Raw genomic sequence first — 26357 nt, 5'->3', positions numbered from 1 at the left:
TCCCACAATAAGTTGGGTGAATTATGTCCCATTCCTCCTGACAGAGTCAGGTTTGTAGGCCTCCTTGCTCGCACACACTTTTTCAGTTCTGCCCACACATTTTCTATAGGATTGAGGTCAGGGCTTTGTGAACTCCAATACGTTGACTTTGTTGTCCTTAGAACATTTTGCCACTTTGGAAGTATGCTTGGGGTCATTGTCCATTTGGAAGACCCATTTGAGACCAAGCTTTAACCTTTCTGCACACAGATCCCGATTACGGGATAATTTCCCTAAACAACCGTTGAATTGCAGGGCGCCAAATTCAAAAATATTACTAAATATATTTATAATCATGCAATCACAAGTGAAATATACCAAAACACAGCTTAGCTTGTTGTTAATCCACCTATCGTGTCAGATTTTGAAAATATGCTTTACAGAGAAAGAAATACAAGCCTTTGTGAGTGTATCAATCAATGCTACAACAGCTAGCCCCAAATTAGCATGGTCACGAAAGTCAGAAAAGCAATAAAATTAATCGCTTACCTTTGATAATCTTCGGATGTTTGCACTCACGAGACTCCCAGTTACACAATAAATGTTCTTTTTGTTCGATAAATATTACTTTTATAACAAAAAAACGCCATTTGGGTTGCGCGTTATGTTGAGAACTACAGCCTCGTTCCGGTGCTGAAAGGCAGAAGAAAATTCCCAAACGTATCAGATACAAAAATATTACTAAAAATATTTATAATCATGCAATCACAAGTGAAATATACCAAAACACAGCTTAGCTTGTTGTTAATCCACCAATTGTGTCAGATTTTGAAAATATGCTTTGCAACGAAAGCAATCTAAGCTTTTGTGAGTGTATCAATCAATGCTAGAACAGTTAGCCTTATATTAGCTTGGTTAGCTTGGTCACGAAAGTCAGAAAAGCAATAAAATGAATCGCTTACCTTTGATAATCTTCGGATGTTTGCACTCACGAGACTCCCAGTTACACAACAAATGTTATTTTTGTTCGATAAATATTACTTTTATAACAAAAAAAACGCCATTTGGGTTGCGCGTTATGTTGAGAACTACAGCCTCGTTCCGTTCGACGAAAATTCCAAAAAGTATCCGTAATGGTCGTAGAAACATGTCAAATGTTTTTTATAATCAATCCTCCGGTTGTTTTTAAAAAATATAATCGATAATATTTCAACCGGACCGTAACCTATTCAATAAGAGAGAAAAGGAAAATGGAGAGCTCCCCTCTCGCGCGCAGGAACTATTCAGAGGACACGTGACTACTTTTGAAAAATATTGTTCATTTTTCAAAATAAAAGCCTGAAACTACGTCTAAAGCCTGGTCACAGCCCGAGGAAGCCATTGGAAAAGGAATCTGGTTGATACCCCTTTAAATGGAAGAAAGATTGGCCAGGAAACACATATTAAAAAAAATATATATCACTTCCGGGTTATATTTTCTCAGGTTTTCGCCTGCAGAATCAGTTTTGTTATACTCACAGACAATATTTTGACAGTTTTGGAAACTTTGGAGTGTTTTCTATCCTAATCTGTAAATTATATGCATATTCTACGATCTGGACCTGAGAAATAGTCAGTTTACCTTGGGAACATTATTTTAAAAAATAAATAATAATCTGACCGCTAGCGTCAAGAAGTTAACTTCCTGACTGATGTCTTGAGATGTTGCTTCAATATATCCACATAATTTTCCACCCTCATGACGCCATCTATTTTGTCAAGTGCACCAGTCCCTACTGCAGCAAAGCACCCCCACAACATGATGCTGCCACCCACGTGCTTCACGGTTGGGATGGTGTTCTTCGGCTTGCAAGCCTCCCCCTTTTTCCTCCAAACATAACAATGGTCATTATGGCCAAACAGTTCTATTTTTGTTTCATCAGCCCAGAGGACATTTCTCCAAAAAGTACGACCTTTGTCCCCATGTGCAGTTGCAAACCGTAGTCTGGCTTTTTTATGGCGGTTTTGGAGCAGTGGCTTCTTCCTTGCTGAGCGGCCTTTCAGGTTATGTCGACATATGACTCGTTTTACTGTGGATATAGATACTTTTGTACCTGTTTCCTCCAGCATCTTCACAAGGTTCTTTGCTGTTCTGGGATTGATTTGCACTTTTTGCACCGAAGTACGTTCATCTCTAGGAGACAGATTGCGTCTCCTTCCTGAGCGTATGATGGCTGCGTGGTCCCATGGTGTTTATACTTGCGTACTATTGTTTGTACAGATGAACGTAGTACCTTCAGGTGTTTGGAAGTTGCTCCCAAGGATGAACCAGACTTGTGGAGGTCTACAATTTATTTTCTGAGGTCTTGGCTGATTTCTTTTGATTTTCCCATGATGTCAAGTTGTTTAAAGGCACAGTCAACTTAGTGTATTTAAACTTCTGACCCACTGGAATTGTGATACAGTGAATAATAAGTGAAATAATCTGTCTGTAAACAATTGTTGAAAAAATTACTTGTGTCATGCAAAAAGTAGATGTCCTAACCGACTTGCCAAAACTATAATTTGTTAACAAGACATTTGTGGAGGGGTTGAAAAACAAGTTTTAATGACTCCAACCTAAGTGTATGTAAACTTCCGACTTAAACCTTATTTTGTGGAAGAGGATGAAAGCAGTGTGCCAGAGTTTTTTAAAACCTGTTTGGGATAGGGGGCAGTATTTTCACATTCGGATGAAAAGCGTGCCCAGAGTAAACTGCCTGCTACTCAGGCCCAGAAGCGAATATATGAATAGTATTAGTAGGTTTGGATAGAAAACACTCAGAAGTTTCTAAAACTGTTTGAATGATGTCTGTGAGAACTCATATGGCAGGTGAAAACCTGAGAAAAATCCAACCAGAAAGTGGGAAATCTGAGGTTTGTAGTTTTTCAAGTGATGGCCTATCTAATATACAGTGTAAATGGGGTCATATTGCACTTCCTAAGGCTTCCACTAGATGTCAACAGTCTTTAAAATGCTGTTTCAGGCTTCTACTGTGAATGGGGAGCGAATAAGAGCTGTTTGAATCAGGGGTCTGGCAGAATGCCTTGAGCTAAGTCTCGCGCGCGGCCGTGAGCGCGAGCTCAGTTCCTTTTCATTTCTAAAGACAAAGGAATTGTCCGGTTGAAACATTATTGAAGATTTATGATAAAAACATCCTAAAGATTGTTTCTACGAACTGTAATGGAACTTTACTGACTTTTCGTCTGGACTTAGTACCCGCGCCTTGTGAATTTCGATTGGTGAACTAAACGCGCTAACAAAAAGGAGGTATTTGGACATAAAGATGAACTTTATCGAACACAACGAACATTCATGGTGGAACTGGGATTCCCGGGAGTGCATTCTGATGAAGATCATCAAAGGTAAGTGAATATTTATAACGCTATTTCTGACTTTTACTGACTCCACAACATGGCGGGTATCTGTATGGCTTGTTTTTGTGGCTGAGTGCTGTACTCAGATTATTGTATGGTGTGCTTTTGCCGTAAAGCTTTTTTTAAATCTGACACAGCGGTTGCATTAAGGAGAAGTATATCTTTAATTCTATGCATAACACTTGTATCTTTCATCAAAGTTTATGATGAGTATTTCTGTTAACTTCTCACGAGTCACCAACCCTGATCCGGTAGCACCCCCCCCCCCCCCCCCCCCACTGAGTAGCATAGCTAGCATAGCGTCACAAGTAACTTGTAGCATCTAAATATCATTAAATCACAAGTCCAAGACACCAGATGAAAGATACAGGTCTTGTGAATAAAGCCACCATTTCAGATTTTTAAAATGTTTTACAGGGAAGACACAATATGTAAATCTATTAGCTAACCACGTTAGCAAAGGACACGATTTTTGTACTCCCAATAGTTTTTTCCTGCGTCAGTAGCTATCACTAATTCGACTAAATAAAAATATATATAGCCACTAACCAAGAAACAACTTCATAAGATGACAGTCTGATAACATATTTATGGTATAGCATAGTTTTCTTTGTTGAAAAATGTGCATTTTTCAGGTATAAATCACAGTTCTACATTGCAGCTGCAATCTGAAATAGTGCTGACCCAGCCAGAACAATTACAGAGACCAACGTCATATAACGAATTACTCATCTTAAAACATTTCAGAAAAATACACAGCGTACAGATATTGAAAGCCCAACATCTGGTGAATCCAAACAATATTTCAGATTTATTAAATGTTTTATAACGAAAACAAAATGTAGCGCTAAATTAGCATAGCTATACCAGGCAGATTCGGCTAGGCGCCCACGGCCAGTTCACATGCACAACAGATATGATATAACATCGTAAATTGGGTCTTACTATGGCTGATCTTTCATCAGAATGTTGATCAAAGTGTCCTTTGTCAAGATGAGTCGTTGGTTCCGTTCAGAATTGTTCCTTTCCCACTCCATTTAGCACAGGTACTGGTCGAGTGGCACGGATCTCTCAAACGTAAATAAAATCAGACAACGGAACACCACAAAACTCCCGAAAAAATTCAAATAATCTGATTAAACTATATTGAAAAAACATACATTACGATGATATGGTCACATGTATCAAACAAAATTCGACACGGAGATAGTTTTCATCCATAACGCCAGCAAAACAGTACACAATCGCAGCTCCAACTCGTGCGAATCAGAAAACCGGAAGTTGTCGGTCACGCCAAAGAAATAGGTCTTATTTCACGTCAGTACCAGATAAACAAAGAATTTCTCCTCTGACGTCCTCTTGACACCCAGAGGAAGGCGAATGAAGTGTGTTTCTGGTCATAGGGGTCATGACCATATATAGGCAGAGCGTTGAAGCGAGCATAGACTTCTTGCATTCTACTTCTTGGTCAGGGAAAGTGCTGTCAAATGACTTGTGTATCACTCAGAGACAAAATTGAAACGGTTTTAGAAACTAGAGATTGTTTTCTTTCCAATGGTATTATTTATATGCATATAGTAAGAGCAATAATTGAATAAGAGGCAGTTTAATCTGTAGAGCAAATTATGCTAATGGGAAAATAGCACCCCCTGTATTCTCAAGAAGTTAATTGATGTGGCTCTCTGCAATTTCGCCGGATGTTTTCGAGGCACAACATTATTGAACATAACGCGCCAATGTAAACTGAGATTGTTGGATATAAATATGAACTTTATCGAACAAAACATACATGTATTGTGTAACATGAAGTCCTATGACTGCCATCTGATGAAGATCATCAAAGGTTAGTGATACATTTTATCTCTATTTCTGCTTTTTGTGACTTCTCACTTTGGCTGGAAAATGGCTGTATGTTTTTTGTGACTAGGCACTGACCTAACATAATCGTATGGTGTGCTTTCGCTGTAAAGCCTTTTTGAAATCTGACACGATGGCTAGATTAAGCTTTAATTTGGTGTATTGCACTTGTGAATGTATGAAAGTTAAATGTTTCAACAACAAACAAAAAAATAATTTCGCGCTCTGCCATTTCAGCGGATGTTGTCGAGGGGTTCCGCTAGCCTTAAGAAGTTTTAAATCCCAATAGTTGGTTATGGATACAGTGGAGCCACTTTATAATCTGAGTCTCTGTGTCTGTGCTCTCTCTGTCTCCCTTTCTCTCTCTGTCTGTCAGGCCAGAACAGATGACCAGGGAGGTGTGGGACTTCATCTTCTTTAAGAGCTCTCCCTTCCCCGAAGATGGAGATCCCCAAGGAACACCTGCAGAGGCTGAGGAGGTAGTTTGAGTACTTGTACCCCATGGATGCCCGTGTGTCTGGGAAGGACCTGGTGCTCAACCATCTGTACAACCACGTGGCCGTGTGGACCAATGACAGGTGAGATGAACCCCCAGCCTGGCTACCTGCCTGTCTGCCGGCCTGCCTCTCTACGGTGCTAGGGCTGCTACAGGGATACAAGCTATTTGGGCTTTATGGGAATATTGTTTTGCTATATTGAATGCTGGAATGCTGTATTGATTTAGTTAATTGATCCTTTATTTTATGATGAAATGGGTGCAGGTGCTGTATATTAATGAGACCTGGAAGTGGTTTGTTTGTCTTTTCTGATTTATGCAGTTTTGGGTGAACTTGTACGTCCTATTCTTGTCATACTATAAGACTAATGTCCACATACATTAGATACAGCTGGTGTCCTTACAAGTGTAGAATAATTAGGCAGTTCCATACCTCTATTATTTGAAAGGATTGGCAGGATAAGCCTAATTACTGCAGGGTGTAACCAGTTATGGGGTAAGGCACTGTGCAGATGGTACGGATGAGAAGACAACCCCTCTAGAGATTCTCATGTTTTGAAGGAGATTATCTTTGTGTACACAGCAGAAAATGGCTGCAGGCAGTCCGCGTGAATGGTCACCTGTTACTCAACTCTGAAAAGGCACGTTTTCCCTTCTATGAAAGAGGTTTTGTTACCTACAAACAAGTCACCGATGCACTGAACTCTCTCTGTCGCCTGCTCTGGCATCATGGGACCTGTGTGTTTGATATGGTCTGAAGACGGCAAGTGTCATGCACAAATACTGTGCGTGTGTGTGTGTGTGTGTGTGTGTGTGTGTGTGTGTGTGTGTGTGTGTGTGTGTGTGTGTGTGTGTGTGTGTGTGTGTGTGTGATCCTACTGACAGTCTTTGTTCATATTCATCAGATGGCAACATCTTCACTCTGAGTATCGCCATCTCCAAGTTCTCTGCTGACGGTAAGTAGGGCCCTATAAGCCTTCCAGCCTCTTAACTCACCATCTCCTAATTACTAGGAAGCTTTATGAGAGGAACAGTCATTATTTTACAGGCCTTGTCTCCAGAAGTCATTAGCATAATCAATTAGTCATTCTTTACTTCTTGATGGCTAAATGTTTCCTGCTATTTCTCCTCTGATGGAAGGGTGGGTTTGCTTTATTTTGGAAACAGAAGAGGAATTGGAAGGGGTAGCAGAGCAGTGAGATAGCGTTTCCTGCATTCCTTCTGACCACCTCTTCCTACTTGGAGAGTAGAAATAAACACCATGGTCTGGACCAGAGTGGTGGTAGTAAATTAGTCATGTTGATTTGATGCCATTCCTCTGGCTGATTGCTTCCTTCTGGTTATTTATGAAGAAGTGGGACTGCCTAAATGCACTGTTCTCTTCACATACTTTTGTAGAAGACAGGAAGGGGGGATGGAGAAGGGATTATGTAAGGCTGTCATTATGCATCATTATACTAATTGCAAAAATTCTGCTTTTAGTGTCAAAGTGCTTTGTTTCTACCAGTGCCACTGTAATATGGTATGTGTGTGTGTGTGTGTATCCTGAGTGTTAAGCACAGCCTTACCATGTTGTGTGTCCTGAGTGTTAAACACAGCCTTACCATGTTGCGTGTCCTGAGTGTTAAACACAGCTTTACCATGTTGTGTGTGTCCTGAGTGTTAAACACAGTCTTACCATGTTGTGTGTCCTGAGTGTTAAACACAGCCTTACCATGTTGTGTGTCCTGAGTGTTAAACACAGCCTTACCATGTTGTGTGTCCTGAGTGTTAAACACAGCCTTACCATGTTGCGTGTCCTGAGTGTTAAACACAGCTTTACCATGTTGTGTGTGTCCTGAGTGTTAAACACAGTCTTACCATGTTGTGTGTCCTGAGTGTTAAACACAGCCTTACCATGTTGTGTGTCCTGAGTGTTAAACACAGCCTTACCATGTTGTGTGTCCTGAGTGTTAAACACAGCCTTACCATGTTGCGTGTCCTGAGTGTTAAACACAGCTTTACCATGTTGTGTGTGTCCTGAGTGTAAAACACAGCCTTACCATGTTGTCTGTGTCCTTGCCCATGGATGTCCAGGGGACACAGTGGAAGACGCTAACTTTGTGGAGGCCATGGCCGATGCTGGCGTCCTGCACCTCTACACCTGGGTGGAGTGTTTCAAGGAGATGGAACAATCAGAACAACCTGAGGACAGGGCCACCTTTCGCCAGGTAGTTTGCAATGTCCAATGAGATAATTGAATCTAACACAGTGTGGTATCATCATCCAAGCTCCAACGAATTTATCTCAATCAAGGAGAAATGTCTTACCTTAGCATAGTTCTAACATGCTGACTGCACTGGCCAATAAAAAGAAAAGATTAAGATGGGCAAAAGAACACAGACACGGGACAAAGGAACTTTGCCTAGAAGGCCAGCATCCAGGAGTCGCCTCTTCACTGTTGACGTTTAGTTAGTGTTTTGTGGGTACTATTTAATGAAGCTGCCAGTTGAGGACTTGTGAAGCGTCTGTTTCTCAAACTAGACACTCTGATGTATTTGTCCTCTTGCTCAATTGTGCACCGGGGCCTCCCACTTCTCGTTCTATTCTGATTAGAGGCAGTTTGCACTGTTCTGTGAAGGCAGTAGTACACAGCGTTGTACGAGATCTTCAGTTTCTTGGCAATTTCTCGCATGGAATAGCCTTCATTTCTCAGAACAAGAATAGACTGACGAGTTTCAGAAGAAAGTTCTTGAGCCTGTAATCAAACCCACAAATGCTGATGATCCAGATACTCAACTAGTCTAAAGGCCAGTTTTATTGCTTCTTTAACAGTTTTCAGCTGTGCTAACATAATTGTGAAAGGGTTTTCTAATGATCAATTAGCCTTTAAAATTATAAACTTGGATTAGTTAACAAAATGTGCCATTGGAACACAGGAGTGATGGTTGCTGATAATGGGCCTCTATACGCCTATGTAGATATTTCATTAAAATAATCTGCCATTTCCAGCTACAATATTCATTTACAACATTAACGATGTATACACTGTATTTCTGATCAATTTTATGTTATTTTAATGAACAAAAAATGTGCTTTTTTTTCAAAAACAAGGACATTTCTAAATGACCCCAAACTGTTGAATGGTTGTGTATATTCCATTTAGCAGACACTTTTATCCAGAGCGACTTAGTCATCCGTGCCCCAGTGGGAATCAAACCGATGATCCTTGACATTGCAAGTGCCACACTCTACCAACTGAGCCACATAGGACCATGGTTCACTATAACCAGCAGATGTACACATTATAATAGGTTATGCATTAGGCCTGGGACGATACCAGTATCGCAATATTTTTTTCCATGCTGCCAAAAATGAAAACACACAGCAGACCAAAGTCTTTGGTCCTGTATGTATGTAAAACTTGATGTATGTAAAATATTGGGTGCTATAGCTTTGAAAATAAATAAATGTGACTCTGGATGACAAAATATTGATGTTTGTTTTCTTCTTGGTAGATTTTTTATCTTTCGGATCAGCCTTTCCTACTGAAGTTGGAAACACAACCCAAAAAATAGCAAGCTTGTTTTGGACATAAAGTAACACCATAATGACCCTTCCTGTCTCCCACAGACTGGTTATACCTAGAAACCTGCAGCCCCCCAAGAGCAAGGTTATATCTAGCTACCTGCAGCCACACAAGAGCAAGGTTATATCTAGCTACCTGCAGCCACACAAGAGCAAGGTTATATCTAGCTACCTGCAGCCACACAAGAGCAAGGTTATATCTAGCTACCTGCAGCCACCCAAGACCAAGGTTAAATCTAGCTACCTGGCGCTCCCCGAAAAGTAAGATAACGTAAGGCTCAGTGCTCTGCCAAGGGACAATCCATTTGTACCAGTAATAGCTGGCGAGTGAATATTAAAGGGATACTTAGAGATGTTGGCAATAATGCCTTTATCTATTTCCCCAGAGTCAGCTGAACTCGTGTCTCTGCGTCCAGTATGAAGGAAGTTAGAGGTAGTTTCACATGCCAATGCTAACAAGCATTAGCACAATGCCTGGAAGTTTACAGGAACAGTAAGCATGCTAGCTACTCCCATAGACTTCTAGTCACTGTGCTGTTCCCATGGATTTTTTGTCAATGCGATAAGGCTGATAGCAAATGCGCTTACCCTAGTTAGCAACTTCCAGGGGCGCAACAATGGTTTTAGAAGTGGGGGGGCATTATTAATATTATTATAATTTTATTAGCTAGGTAAAACTGACAGATCAATACTTGGCTATACAGACTCACATTGCGCTGAAAAAACATACATATATATATACTTCATCTTGTGTCACGATCGTCTTGCGGTGAGAGAGAGGACCAAGGCGCAGCGTGTGAAAAATACATCTTCTCTTTATTTAGAAGAAGAACAAACGAAACAACAAATAGACGAACGTGAAGCTATAAACGACTAAGTGCAAAACATGCAACATAGACATAGACAATTACCCACAAAACCAAAATGCCTATGGCTGCCTTAAATATGGCTCTCAATCAGAGACAATGAACCACAGCTGCCTCTAATTGAGAACCAATCTAGGCAGCCATAGACATACAAACACCTAGACAAGACACTGACCCATTAAACATACAAAACCCCTAGACAATCCAAAAACACATAAATTCCCCATGTCACACCCTGACCTAACTAAAATAATAAGGAAAACAAAGATAACTAAGGCCAGGGCGTGACATCTTGATTGACTCTGATTCAGTGTGAGTGAGGCAAAAATAATAAAAGAATAGCTAGTGAGCAAGACTTTCCAACTATCCCCTTAACTTCTTATTGTCACGCCCTGACCTTAGTTCCTTGTTTATGTCTCTATTTTGGTTTGGTCAGGGCGTGAGTTGGGGTGGGCATTCTATGTTTTGTTCTATGTTTTGTATTTCTAGGTGTTTGGCCTGGTGTGGTTCTCAATCAGAGGCAGCTGTCTATCGTTGTCTCTGATTGAGAACCATACTTCGGTAGCCTCATTCCCACCTGTGCTTGGTGGGTAGTTGTTTTCTGTTTTGTGTATTGCATCTTGCAGAACTGTTCGTTTGTCGCATTGTTGTTTTTGTTCAAGTGTTCGTATTTATTAAAAGTATTATGAATACTTACCACGCTGCACCTTGGACCTCTTCTCCTTCTCCCGACGACATTCGTTACACTTATGGGCAGGTGGGACGGTAGCGTCCCACCTGGCCAACATCTGGTGAAATTGCGGAGCGCGAAATTCAAATTACAGAATTATAAATATTTAACTTTCATAAAATCACAAGTGTAATACATCAAAATAAAGCTTAACTTCTTGTTAATCCAGCCGCTGTGTCAGATTTCAAAAGGCTTTACGGCGAAACCACACCATGTGATTATCTGAGGACAACGCCCCGCATATAAAACCATGAAAAACATATTTCAACCAGGCAGGTGCGACATGAAAGTCAGAAATAGCGATATAATAAATGCCTTACCTTTGATGATCTTCTTCTGTTGGCACTCCAAAAGGTCCCAGTTACATCACAAATTGTCCTTTTGTTCGATAATGTCCTTCTTTATATCCATAAAAACTCAGTTTAGCTGGCGCGCTTCAGTCAATAATCCAACCAGTTTCCCTCCATCAAAATGCATACAAAATGAATCCCAAACGTTACTAATAAACTTTTCCAAACAAGTTAAACAATGGATATAATCAAACCTTGGGTACCCTAATATGTAAATAAACGATACAATTTAAGACGGAGAATCATTATTGTTTTTACCAGAGGAAAATACCAAAGAACGCGCTCTCATTCACTCGCTTGGAAACACTACAGCCAAAATGGGAACCACCTAGAAAAACTACAATTTCTGGCTAATTTTTCCAAAAATCAGCCTGAAACTTTCTAAAGACTGTTGACATCTAGTGGATGCCCTAGGAACTGCAATCTGGGAGGACTTTGCCTTATAATAAAAGTGACAGCCATTGAAAATAGTGGTAGGCTGAAATCTTTTTGTCCTCGGGGTTTCGCCTGCCATATCTGTTTTGTTATACTCACAGACATTATTTTAACAGTTTTAGAAACTTTAGAGTGTTTTATATCCAAATCTACCAATTATATGCATATCCTAGCTTCTGGGCCTGAGTAACAGGCAGTTTACTTTGGGCACGCTTTTCATCCGGACGTGAAAATACTGCCCCCTACCCAAGAGAGGTTCATCTTAATGTGCAAGTGCTGTAGCCCTTTACACTCATACTCGTATACGTGTTGAAAATGGCAGATTTGGGCACTGATAAACGCCTAAATTGTAACTCAGTGGCTGTACAGTAACATGCTATAGATGACGTCAGAGCTATGGCTCTACGCTTCACAGCTCTGTATGGGTTTTGACTGACAGCCGTTCTGAACTTGAGCATCTTGCGCGACAAGAAGTTGCCCCCGACCCTCCCATTAATTGGGCAACTTTTGCATTTTGTTTTCTGAGTGAGGGAAATGCTATAAATTAAGAGGACTCAATCTATTTTGAAAGATGAGACATTGAGGATTATAATAAATAACTATTTGATGTCATACAAGCAACCCAAACACCTGTGAGTCCAATTGTTCACTTCACATTACCATATCATAAAACTCATGTCATATGCAATGGCAACGTTTATGATCACTATGTTTGATGTTCATTTACAAGATGACATGGCGTCATACCCTGGGTTGTTCTGAACAGAATCAGCTCATCGCCCTGGGTTGTTCTGAACAGAATCAGCCCATCGCCCTGGGTTGTTCTGAACAGAATCAGCCCATCGCCCTGGGTTGTTCTGAACAGAATCAGCTCATCGCCCTGGGTTGTTCTGAACAGAATCAGCCCATCGCCCTGGGTTGTTCTGAACAGAATCAGCCCATCGCCCTGGGTTGTTCTGAACAGAATCAGCCCATCGCCCTGGGTTGTTCTGAACAGAATCAGCCCATCGCCCTGGGTTGTTCTGAACAGAATCAGCCCATCGCCCTGGGTTGTTCTGAACAGAATCAGCCCATCGCCCTGGGTTGTTCTGAACAGAATCAGCCCATCGCCCTGGGTTGTTCTGAACAGAATCAGCTCATCGCCCTGGGTTGTTCTGAACAGAATCAGCCCATCGCCCTGGGTTGTTCTGAACAGAATCAGCCCATCGCCCTGGGTGGTTCTGAACAGAATCAGCCCATCGCCCTGGGTGGTTCTGAACAGAATCAGCCCATCGCCCTGGGTCGTTCTGAACAGAATCAGCCCATCGCCCTGGGTCGTTCTGAACAGAATCAGCCCATCGCCCTGGGTCGTTCTGAACAGAATCAGCCCATCGCCCTGGGTCGTTCTGAACAGAATCAGCTCATCGCCCTGGGTCGTTCTGAACAGAATCAGCCCATCGCCCTGGCTCGTTCTGAACAGAATCAGCTCATCGCCCTGGGTCGTTCTGAACAGAATCAGCCCATCGCCCTGGGTCATTCTGAACAGAATCAGCCCATCGCCCTGGGTCGTTCTGAACAGAATCAGCCCATCGCCCTGGGTCGTTCTGAACAGAATCAGCCCATCGCCCTGGGTCGTTCTGAACAGAATCAGCCCATCGCCCTGGGTCGTTCTGAACAGAATCAGCCCATCGCCCTGGGTCGTTCTGAACAGAATCAGCCCATCGCCCTGGGTCGTTCTGAACAGAATCAGCCCATCGCCCTGGGTCGTTCTGAACAGAATCAGCCCATCGCCCTGGGTTGTTCTGAACAGAATCAGCCCATCGCCCTGGGTTGTTCTGAACAGAATCAGCCTATCTTTGTCTGTTTTGCCGCGTCACATCCACTTGACTGCACTCACGACTCCTTTCTATGGAAAATAATGAAGTCCCTGAATTGCACTGTGAAAGCCTAACAGTGAAATATTGTATTTTATAACTTAGCTAGTCATGTTGGCAATAGAACAGTCTTTCAAATGATGCCCACCTGAACCAGATTGTGATTTGTAATGGACCGTTTTTGGATTGCATAAACCAGTGGTTCCCAAACTTTTTATAGTCCCAAACCCCTTCAAACATTCAACCTCCAGCTGCGTACCTCTAGCACCAGGGTCAGCGCACTCTCAAATGTTGTTTTTTGCCATCATTGTAAGCCTGCCACACACACACTATACGATACATTTATTAAACATAAGAATGAGTGTGAGTTTTTGTCACAACCCAACTCGTGGGAAGTGACAAAGAGCTCTTATAGGACCAGGGCACAAATAATAATAAAATAATAATCAATAATTTTGCTCTTTATTTAACCGTCTTACATATAAAACTGTATTTGCTCATCGATTGTGAATTGTGAATAACTCACCACAGGTTAATGAGAAGGGTGTGCTTGAAAGGATGCACATAACTCTGCAATGTTGGGTTGTATTGGAGAGAGTCTCAGTCTTAAATAATTGTCCACACACAGTCTGTGCCTGTATTTAGTTTTCATGCTAGTGAGGGCCGAGAATCCACTCTCACATAGGTACGTGGTTGCAGAGGGCATCAGTGTCTTAATAGAGCGATTTGCCAAGGCAGGATACTCTGGCATTGGCTTCTGATTGAATTCAATTTTCACAGAACTGCTTGTTGCAATTTTGATGAGGCTCTCTTGTTCAGATATTGTTATGTGGACTGGAGGCAGGGCATGAAAGGGATAATGAATCCAGTTGTTTGTGTCATCAGTTTCGGGAAAGTACCTGCGTAATTGCACTCCCAAATTACTCAGGTCCTTCGCTATATCACATTTAACATTGTCCGTAAGCTTGAGTTCATTTGCACACAAAAAAATCATACAATGATGGAAAGACCTGTGTGTTGTCCTTGCAACTTCTTAATCATAGCCTCAATTTTGTCCCGCACATTGAATATAGTTGCGGAGAGTCCCTGTAATCCTAGATTCAGATCATTCAGGCAAGAAAAAACATCACCCAGATAGGCCAGTTGTGTGAGAAACTCATCATCATGCAAGTGGTCAGACAAGTGAAAATTATGGTCAGTAAAGAAAACTTTAAGCTCATCTCTCAATTCAAAGAAACTTGTCAATACTTTTCCCCTTGATAACCAGCGCACTTCTGTATGTTGTAAAAGCATTACATGGTCACTGTCCATATCATTGCATAGTGCAGAAAATACCGGAGAGTTCAGGGGCCTTGCTTTAATTAACAAAGTTAACCATTTTCATTGTAGTGTCCAAAACGTCTTTCAAGCTGTCAGGCATTCCCTTGGCAGCAAGAGCCTCTAGGTGGATAATGCAGTGTACCCAAGTGGTGTCGGGAGCAACTGCTTGCACGCCCATTACCACTCCACCATGTCACCCCTGTCATGGCTTTTGCGCTATCAGTACAGATACCAACACATCTTGACCACCAAAAAATATCCTCTCCTGTTGTCCTGGTTTCCAGTGGTTTGCAGAAGAGGATGTCTTCCTTAATCGAACCCCCATAAACATAACGGAGGTATACCAGGAGCTGTGCCAGGCCTGCCACGTCTGTTGACTCATCCAGCTGTAACGCATAGAATTCATTGGCTTGTATGCAATGCAGTAATTGTTTCAAAACATCTCCTACCATGTCACTGATGCGTTGTGGAACAGTGTTGTTTGATGAAGTCATTATCTGTATAGTTTTTTTGGCCTTTTCCCCCAGCATTGTCCCAGCCATATCCGCGGCAGCAGGAAGAATGAAGTCCTCCACCATAGTATGGGGCTTGCCTGTCCTAGCCACTCGGTAGCTCACCATATAAGACACTTCTAGCCCCTTCTTATTAATGGTATCTGTTGCTTTTATACATGTCTTACAACTCGAAAGTCGTCTTAATTCTCGCTCAAAAAACTCCTGTGGCTTATATTTCAAATTGGCATGTTTTGTTTCTAAATGTCTGTGCAAGAGTGAAGGTTTCATCGAGTTGTGAGATAGTACTTTTGCACATATAACACACTGTGGCTGAGGAAAGGCACTACTCCCAATATAAGTGAACCCCAAATAAATGTAGTTCTCATCATATTTGCGCCTCTTCGATGGTCCAACGTCCCTGCCTGTTGTTCGGTGCTTTCCCGGGTAAGGGGGCAGTAGCTCTTCGGCTGCATCAGATTCACAACTGTCAGTATCCATGCTAGCTGGGCTAACAACAAATGTAGAATTACTGATGCTAGCATTGGATGTGCTCGTGGAAGCAGAACAACTTGTGTCGTCGACAGGTGTTGTACTGCTGGTACTTTTTAAATGTGAATCACATTTTTATTTAGCTTACCCCCCGACGGCATTGCGTACCCCAGTTTGGGAATACCTGGCATGAACAACATTAATTGTGTGATGACGGGGATGCAGGGTTGTGTTCAAAATATCTACACGTGTGCTTTCTCTAGTTCCCCAATGGCACAGCTAGGAGAGCTCAAAATAGAAGCTTATACAGTTGAAGTCGGAAGTTTACATACACTTAGGTTGGAGTCATTAAAAAGGCTAGGCGTCCCGCTAGCGGGACAACTTCTGGTAAAACTGGAGGGCGTGCAATTCAAATAAATAATCATAATAATTATGGATATTAAACATTTAGGTGCATACAAGTGTCTTATATCGGTTGAAAGCTTAAATTCTTGTTAATCTAACTGCACTGTCCGATTTACAGTAGGCTTTACAGCGAAAGCATGCCATGCGATTGTTTGAGTACGGCGCCCGACATCTAAATATTTTTCCACCGGCAAAGGTTTCATAAATTCACAAATAGAGATTCAAAATTCACTTACCTTTTGAAAATCTTCCTTTGATTTGTCATCCATAGGGTCCCAGCTATAACATGTAGTGTCGTTTTGTTAGATAAAATCCTTCTTTATATCCCAAAAAGTGTGTTTAGTTGGCGCCATCGATTTGAGTAATCCACTCATTCAACGTGACAAGATAGGAATCCAAATTGTTTTCTTCCAAAATTTGTTTACAGACAGATTATTTCACTTATAATACACTGTATCACAATTCCAGTGGGTCAGAAGTTTACATACACTAAATTGACTGTGCCTTTAAACAGCTTGGAAAATTCCACAAAATGATGTCATGGCTTTAGAAGCTTCTGATAGACGAATTTACATCATTTGAGTCCATTGGAGGTGTATCTGTGGATGTATTTCAAGGCCTTCCTTCAAACTCAGTGCCTCTTTGCTTGACATCATGGGAAAATCTAAATATATCAGCCAAGACCTCAGAAAATAAATTGTAGACCTCCACAAGTCCGGTTCATCCTTGGGAGCAATTTCCAAATGCCTGAAGGTACCACGTTCATCTGTACAAACAATAGTACGCAAGTATAAACACCATGGGACCACGCAGCTGTCATACCGCTCAGGATGGAAACGCGTTCTGTCTCCTAGAGATGAATGTACTTCGGTACAAAAAGTGAAAATCAATCCCAGAACAACAGCAAAGGACCTTGTGAAGATGCTGGAAGAATTTTCTTTTGAGCCCAAACACACTTCCAAAGTGGTGGCAAAATGTCTTAAGGACAACAATGTCAAGGTATTGGAGTGGCCATCACAAAGCCCTGACCTCAATCCTATTGAACATTTGTGGGCAGATCGGAAAAAGCGTGTACGAGCAAGGAGGCCTACAAACCTGACTCAGTTACACCAGCTCTGTCAGGAGAAATGGGCCAAAATTCACCCAACTTATTTTGGGAAGCTTGTGGAAGGCTACCCGAAATGTTTGACCCAAGTTAAACAATTTAAAGGCAATGCTACCAAATACTAATTGAGTGTATGTAAACTTCTGACCCACTGGGAATGTGATGAAGGAAATTAAAGCTGAAATAAATCATTTTCTCTATTATTAATCTGACATTTCACATTCTTAAAATAAAGTGGTGATCCTAACTGGCCTAAAACAGGGAATGTTTTCCTTGGATTAAATGTCAGGAATTGTGAAAATCTGAGTTTAAACTGTAGTTGAAAGTGCACTGAAATTATTGTGCACACTTTGGAGAGGTGTGTGGCCACTTGGAGACACCAGTAGTCCTCTCACTTGTAATTTTTTGTCTTATGTTGCACCTAAACCACATTTTCCAGGATTTTTTCTTCCTTTCCCCCCCCCCTTTTCTTCTTCCCAATTGATAGTATTTGCAGTCTTGTCTCATCGCTGCAACTCCCGTACGGACTCTGAAGAGGCGAAGGTCGAGATCCATGCGTCCTCCAAAACACAACCCAACCAAGCCACACTGCTTCTTGCCACAATGCACATCCAACCCGGAAGCCAGCCGCACCAATGTGTCAGAGGAAATACTGTACACCTGGCGATCTGTTCAGCGTGCACTGCGCCCAGCCCGCCACAGGAGTCACTAGTGCGCGATGAGACAAGGATATCCCTGCCGGCCAAACCCTCCCTAACCCGGACGACGCTGGGCCAATTGTGCGCCCCCCCATGGGCCTCCCGGTCGCGGCCGGCTGCGACAGAGCCTGGGCTCGAACCAAGAATCTCTGGTAGCACAGCTAGCACTGCGATGCAGTGCCTTACACCACTGCGCCACCCGGGAGGCTTCCAGGAATATTCTTATCATGTTACTGAATGTATCCAGAGTATTTTCTGATTTCGTTGTCAACAAATGCGGGCGAAAGGTACAATACATTTAAAATGCACACCAAATCAACAGTGTCTTGTTTGGATTCAGTCTGGTGAACTTCTGTGTCTACTAATTTCCCCATAATCTCCAAACTGTTCCCTTTCAACTGCTACCAGGGTCATGCCTATGCTTTTCATATTTCTTCTGTAAGAAACATTTCAAATTAGCTCTATCCATGTAGGCCAATTCCCCACGAGTATAAAGGGTTAATGGAGCTGAACTAAATTTGAAATGTACCTTTGTGGTCAATGTTGATGAATAGCTTAATTGTTAGATGGGACATAATGGTCCTGCGGAATCCTCTCCCTTTCACACAGCACAGTGAGACAGAAAACAAGTCTCTTCATTAAACCCTGAAAATACCAAGCAGCCTTGGATACAGGCATATGTCACTAAGTTGTAAAGCAATTACCCAATGGTGACATTTAGGTCTCATTGTATTCTAATGTTATCACAGAGACCAAGGAGTTCTCAGTCAAGTGGCTGCAGGCCTAGACAGAAGTTAAAATGCTACTCTGATCTTGTAGCCTATCTTGTGTACATCTCCATAGATGGTTCCATATGTAATTCTATGGCGAGGGGTATATTGACAACGTGACGCTGTATTCTGCCAGCCTTGACAGATGGCTCTTCAGTCACTGTCTATATTTTTTGGTGCATGTAGTAAAGAGAAATTCTTTTTTCCATAGAAAACATAAACACGGCTATTACACATCCCCTATGAGTAGGATAGTTGGTAACAGTCAGTGAAAACAGCTCTTCTTCAAAGAGACCTATTTACAGACCATTAGCCTAGCTGTAGCTTTCTGCCATAGGGACTAGACAGCATCTTTAATGTATGGCTCACACACCCCCCACTACTCATCTGAGAAGAGAGAAAAACGAACGTGGCGGCAGTGTCCCGTGTGGTAACTAGAAGAGAGTCGACAGCTGTCATGTTAAATGAGTTCACGGATGCCCAGCTCCACTTGGCACAGACTAGTTCACACAGTAGCTCTTAGAGGGGGGACAATGAATACTCATCCTCCAGATAGGTTTAATATCTTATATAACACAGTAGACTTGGCAGCATTAACTAGAGAGTGACATTTCTCAGTCATGTCATGTTAGCCCAGGTGCTAATGGACGTCTGGCTGGGTCAGGACTTCCTGCTCTGATGAGCATCACAGCCAGGCTAACACTACTGCTGTGCTAGCAGTCTGCAGACTGACTGATCTCTCTATTGTCTGTCTGTTTCTCTGTCTGTTACTCCGTCTCCCTCCCTCCCTTTACAGAAGGGCGACGTGAAACCCCCGGCCAAGCCCTTCTACTACACCATCTACGTGGCCAAGACGTACCCCTCCTGGCAGCACAATGCCTTCTCTCTGCTGGGAAAACACTACAAGGCAAGTACTAACCCCCAGGAATCTGCTTGGTTGGGAATCAGACCGGGAAGACCGAGTGAGCCTATGAACTTGACTTGATGTCCCAAATAGCACTATATAGGGAATAGGGTGTTATAGGGCTCTGGTCAAAAGTAGTGCACAATGGCTGCATTTATTGCTGTGCTTATTTTGCCCAATTATTGACTAAAGAGCTGATCTGATTGGTCAATATCAGAATTGGGCTGCCTGTGTAAATGCAGCTAGGGAATAGAGTGCCATTTGAGACACAGAAATAGATGGTTCTGAAACGTATCTGCATTTCAGCTCGTCCCTCCTGTTGTTTTGGGGAGGAGTGGCTGCAGAATATAGAGACCCTACTGTGAGCTGTGATCCGCCCACAGGCAGAGAAAGTCGCTATGCTGCTGACGGCCTGGAATCCCCCTGATGATATATAGACTGACACTCCCATGTGTAGTGTGTGTGTGTGTGTGTGAGGGGGGGGGGGGGTGTTGTTCTTCCCTGGATGTGTGTTCTCAGAGCAACAAGGGCGCACTGCCTGATACCAAGGTCATTGCCATGGAGCTGGGCGCCCTGCCGGAGCTCTAGAGACAGATGGAGAGAGTTATACTGTTCCTTGCTGTGATCAAGGTGAGGGTGAGGACAGGAGAGTTGGCCCCTCTCCACCCCCCAGGGCCCTGGTCTGTCTCTGTGGTGGGGGCCAGGGCCTCACTATAACACGGCCCTTGGCTGACCTCTGCTAGGCTCGCTGCATTCTTTTGAAAAACATATATATATTGCTCTGTACAGTTGGTAAGCACATTGAGGACATTGTTTCCGTCATTAGATCACTTGTATTTCTACAGTCCATATTCACTACCGGGCCAGCACACCTGTCACGTTCCTGACCTGTTTTCTGTTAGTTTTGTATGTGTTAGTTGGTCAGGACGTGAGTTTGGGTGGGCAGTCTATGTTTTCTGTTTCTATGTTGGTTAATGGGTACCTAATATGGTTCTCAATTAGAGGCAGGTGGTTTTCATCTCCTCTGATTGAGAACCATATTAAGGTAGGTGGGGTCACATTGTTTGTCGTGGGTGGTTGTCTTCCGTGTCTGTGTTTGTTTGCACCATACGGAACTGTTTCGTTCGTTCATCGTTTTATGTAGTCATTTTTCTTCGTGTTATATGTAAGTTCGTATGTTCAGGTTTGTCTACATTCGTTTTGTTGTTTTGTAAGTATTCAAGTGAAGTTCGTGTAATAAATAAATTCATTATGTCTAAATACAACGCTGCAGTTTGGTTCAATCCCTGCTCCTCCTCTTCGCATGAAGAGGAGGAGGAACGCCGTTACAACAACCCATATTGACTACCAGGCCAGCACAACCCATATTCACTACCAGGCCAGCACAACCCATATTCACTACCAGGCCAGCACAACCCATATTGACTACCAGGCCAGCACAACCCATATTGACTACCAGGCCAGCACAACCCATATTGACTACCAGGCCAGCACAACCCATATTGACTACCGGGCCAGCACAACCCATATGGACTACCGGGCCAGCACAACCCATATTGACTACCGGGCCAGCACAACCCATATTCACTACCGGGCCAGCGCGACCCATATTGACTACCGGGCCAGCACGACCCATATTGACTACCGGGCCAGCACAACCCATATTGACTACCGGGCCAGCACAACCCATATTGACTACCGGGCCAGCACAACCCACATTGACTACCGGGCCAGCACAACCCACATTGACTACCGGGCCAGCACAACCCATATTGACTACCGGGCCAGCACAACCCATATTGACTACTGGGCCAGCACGACCCATATTGACTACTGGGCCAGCACGACCCATATTGACTACTGGGCCAGCACGACCCATATTGACTACCGGGCCAGCACGACCCATATTCACTACCGGGCCAGCGCGACCCATATTCACTACCGGGCCAGCGCGACCCATATTCACTACCGGGCCAGCGCGACCCATATTCACTACCGGGCCAGCGCGACCCATATTCACTACCGGGCCAGCACAACCCATATTCACTACCGGGCCAGCGCGACCCATATTCACTACCGGGCCAGCGCGACCCATATTCACTACCGGGCCAGTGCGACCCATATTCACTACCGGGCCAGCGCGACCCATATTCACTACCGGGCCAGCGCGACCCATATTCACTACCGGGCCAGCACCACCCATATTCACTACCGGGCCAGCACCACAGTGATCAATATTGGATAGCCTTTCTCAGTCGTTCAGAGCTCAGCATGGTTATTGCTTGAGGTATGACTGCATCAAAGTGATCAAATATCCAACAAACAATATATTCCAAGCCAGATGATTGCCTGTATTGGGACTGTAAAATCCTACTGTATAGGTCCAATCTATGGCTCTTAGGCCAATGTGGGTGTGTGTGTAAAAACTATTGGTCTCTAAATCAGGAGAAATGGCGGACCATGTAAAACTGTTGGTCACTAATTCCGGCTAGAAAGACCACGTAAAAACGTTTGGCTGGTATGCCCTCACCCGTCTGAGTGGTCGGCTGTGAATACCCTCACCCGCTATATAGTTATTGGTTTGGTTTGGCCCACTGTGGTGCTGTCCGGTCAGAACATGATGTTGAGGCCCTTCACTGTACTCTTGAAAGTCACTGCCAAATTACACACAGACACAGCTGTTTCCATTTGAAGATGTTTATATGATTTTGGTAATCTTATTGTGGTGGTTCTATAAGGAAAATATATGCACACATTTAAACAGTAAGGGTTATCACTATGAAATATACATATATGTACATTAATAAATGACAAATGACATTACACTTACAACATGTCTACACAGCATCAATATTAACATAGACTTAAACATTCACCTCTTGGAGAGAGAGATAAACAAATTACTTGGATTGACAAAGGGTCAATATTTATGACACCCTCTCTCTGGCAGGCTGAGCTCTTATCAGATCTGTCTTGGCACCACAGGGTCGCACGAGCAAGCTCCAAGAACCCTCTGGGATGACTCTAGAAGCTCGCCCATGACAGCACAATAAAACACCTAAATAAAAGCCACTATTGAAAACACTGTGGTAGCGTGTGCATGCAAAATACTATGTTTACCAATACAACAATACATTTTTTAAATTTTATTTCACCTTTATTTAACCAGGTAGGCCAATTGAGAACAAGTTCTCATTTACAACTGCGACCTGGCCAAGATAAAGCAAAGCAGTGCGACAAAAACAACCACACAGAGTTACACATGGGATAAACAAACGTACAGTCAATAACACAATAGAAAAATATATGTACAGTGTGCGCAAATGTTGTAAGATTAGGGAGGTAAGGCAATAAATAGGCCATAGAGGCGAAATAATTACAATTTAGCATTAACACTGGAGTGGTAGATGTGCAGATGATGATGTGCAAGTAGAGATACTTCTGTGCAAAAGAGAGAAGAAAAAAAAACTACTTCTGCAAAAGTACTTGTGCAACTAATGGAATAATAACGCTTATGGCTGTACGGAATAATACTACATAGATAATAAACAATACGCAGAGCGGTATTGGCAAATCTAACATTAATGAGAGTAGTAACAGCCATACAGTAGAACATATGGCTGAAACTTATCAAAGTAACAGGAAGTCAGTAGTGGTAATTACCTATTATTACACAGCATGTAAAACTCCCAATAAACCCCCCCCCCCCCCCCCCCCCCCCGTAACTTACAGTTCGATGAACAACATTTAGACATTGGTGTTAATGTCGACAATAAAAAGTGCTGAGAAATGTACGTCTTCTTCCTTCGGACGATGATAACACTCTGACCTGAGTGGGCGGGTGCAGTGCTCCTGGAGAACAAACTCTCTGGAGGTAGCTACACCTAACACTCTTCCCCCACTTTCTCTCAGCTGTGCATGTTTCATGGAATGAGTTGTGAAGGATAGGCTCTACAACCTGTTATTCATTCTCTTAACTCCGCCCCCTGGTAATCTCTGAAACATCTATCAAGCGTTTCCTTTTTTTTTACATTCCTTCTCCCAATTGACAGTTTTCAGTTTGACTTTCAGTTTGTCCTCCACCTCCAGAGTTGAATGCAGCTATTTTCTATCTGCTTAAGAGCACTATTGTCCATCTATACAGCCTGATGTGTTTTATTAATCTCGCCTATGTTCCACCTCATTCATTATCCAAGCTAATTCCCCAATACAGATGCTGACTTTATTAGTTCTGTAATATTATACCATGGCTCTATGCTTTCTCTGGAAAATAATGCAACTCCGTGGAAGGTTGGCGGCACTCCGCTACAACATCTTGGAACACACTTTCCACGTCATTCATTATTTACCATAGAACGCATAGCCCCTTGTTGATTATCGCTTACATAACTCCCATAGCGACCATAGTGATTCAGCCAGCCTGTGATGTTTATTTGGGGCATTTGATAGCACACCAGGGCTGTCTAACAAACTGTATCTAGTTTCTAATACCCTCTCTAACCAGTCTTAATTATACTGAAACAACAACAGTTGCCTTGAATGTGTAATGTAGGTCACTTTTCTGCAGTGCCAATCGCATGAGGATTTCAGGCTAATGCCAACCATCTCCCCTGTTCCCCACAGTATGAATTCACAACGCTCCAAACACTCTGCATGTCACACTGGCCCTATCAAATATTAAACTACTGTGTTAATGGTTTCTCCCTCAATCTTTCTCCCTATCTCTCTCTCCCTCTCCTCCCTCTCCTCCCTGTCCTACCTCTCCTCCTCCTCATCCTCCTCCTTTTTCTTCTTCTCCTCCTCCTCATCCTCCTCCTTTTTCTTCTCCTCCTTCTCCTCCTTCTTCTTCTTCGTCTTCGTCTTCTTCTTCTCCCCAGCTTGATCAGATAGATGCTGTGTTCACATCAGAGAGATGACAAAATAAAGGAGGACTGTTGCCTTGGGAAACCGTTCAGTGTCTTCAGATCCGAGGTAGATGGACAGACACATCCTTTTGTTTGAGCTGCCATTCTGCCACAAAGACCCGCCTGTCAGTTGTTTCACTAGTTTGTATTTCTGCTTGATCAGCCCCCCACACAGAGAAACAGACAGGGCATTTTAGATGGTATTAGAATCATTATAGTAACAGCAACATAGTTTCCAGAGAGACCTCTTTATTATTCATTATTTTATCTTAAAAACACTGATACCACTAAACGTGTTCAATCAGTCCATGTTAAATGTTTCCTTAAACATTTTGAAAGCGATGATAAATAATAACTTGACACTTGACACAACATATTATTTATGACAACATGTATGTCTGTCTGTGAAATTATTTCAACACTTTATGAGTATAGTTCAGACCAGTGAGCTGTGTGTGTCTCCTAGCTTGGTGTGGCAGTGTTCCTGGTCAACCCCCATCCATCCAATGGTCTGTTTACCATCACCATCAACATCCGACAGGGCGACAGCAGAGACGGCATCATCCGCAGACTATCCAAAGCCAATTAAAGTTAATTAAAGGTATATTTCTAAGCCCCTAAAGACATTGCGACTTCAATGCTTTCCTATTGATAGCTTATAATTTAACCATATTTGATCATGTTTTTTGAATTGCCTGCCTTGGCCTGTTGCCATTCCCTTAATTAAATGTAAAAGTTAGTTTTACTGAGGGTGAGGGTTTACTGAGGGTTGTCCTTAAGATGTACAAATAGTTTATGTCTAGTAGTCATTTAGATGAGTGCTCTGCTCTTAGTTTTCACACAGTAACTTTTGATCATACAATTAGCAGAATGCTGTTGTTTTAGGCTGCAGTTCAACACACTGTTATGTCCTGCAGACCTGACGGAAGTGAGGCATCTACAAGGTTATTGTTGTTTAACCCTGCAATGTAACCATGGTGCCTGACCTCCTACATGTCCCCTCGGTCCCCATGCAGACCTGTCCAAAGTGGAGCTGATGCGCTTTGAGGACCCGGTCCTGGGGCCTCGCCAGGTGCCCGTCCTGGGGAGGGAAGAGCAGGGTAAGCTGCCCATCTCTGACAAGTCTTCCTTCAGCATCAGCCTGGCCGACAGGAAGGTCCTCATGACAGACAATGGCATCAGCGTGGATATAGGAGACACCCTGGTTTACCTGTTACAATAGCACAGGTCTGGGGCCTGTTTTAAGACTTCTATCACTGGTCTGACAAGGGCTCATCTAGTCTCATAGATATCAGTGATTACCTTCTAGGAAGGTAGGAAGGATGCATGTTAACAGTATTTGAACAGGGCCCTGCTCTCTGTGTAGAGGGGTGGGACTGAACAGCTGGGGCTGTAGCAGAATGACAAGACACTATTTTCCTGCTGAGTCTGAGGTCTATGTAGATAACATGCACAGCTCTGTGACGTATAGCCAGGCTGTCAGAATGTGTGTGTACTGGTAGCGAAGTCAGGTGCAGGAGAGCAGAGATTTGTGAACAGGTGCACACTTTATTTAGGCAAAAGTGCAAAACGCGCAAAACAGTCACAAGAATTATGTTTAACAATAAACATCTTAGTGAAAAATAACCCAGAAAAACAAGCCAGTCTGGCGCGTGAACAATACACACGTAACACAAACAATCTTACACAAAGACATGATGGGGAACAGAGGAATAAATACATGTAGTGTGATTGGGGAA

General features: G+C 42.8%; 1 pseudogene; it reads left to right on the top strand.

Annotated features, from left to right (window-relative positions):
* Nucleotides 1-25840, top strand: part of LOC139536738 (leucine--tRNA ligase, cytoplasmic-like) — a 40587-nt pseudogene extending 14747 nt beyond the window's left edge.
* The last annotated feature ends 517 nt before the right edge of the window (nucleotides 25841-26357 follow it).

Source organism: Salvelinus alpinus, chromosome 13 (genome assembly GCF_045679555.1).
Source record: "Salvelinus alpinus chromosome 13, SLU_Salpinus.1, whole genome shotgun sequence".
NCBI lineage: Eukaryota > Metazoa > Chordata > Actinopteri > Salmoniformes > Salmonidae > Salvelinus > Salvelinus alpinus.
This window is presented reverse-complemented; position numbering and strand designations above follow the sequence as displayed.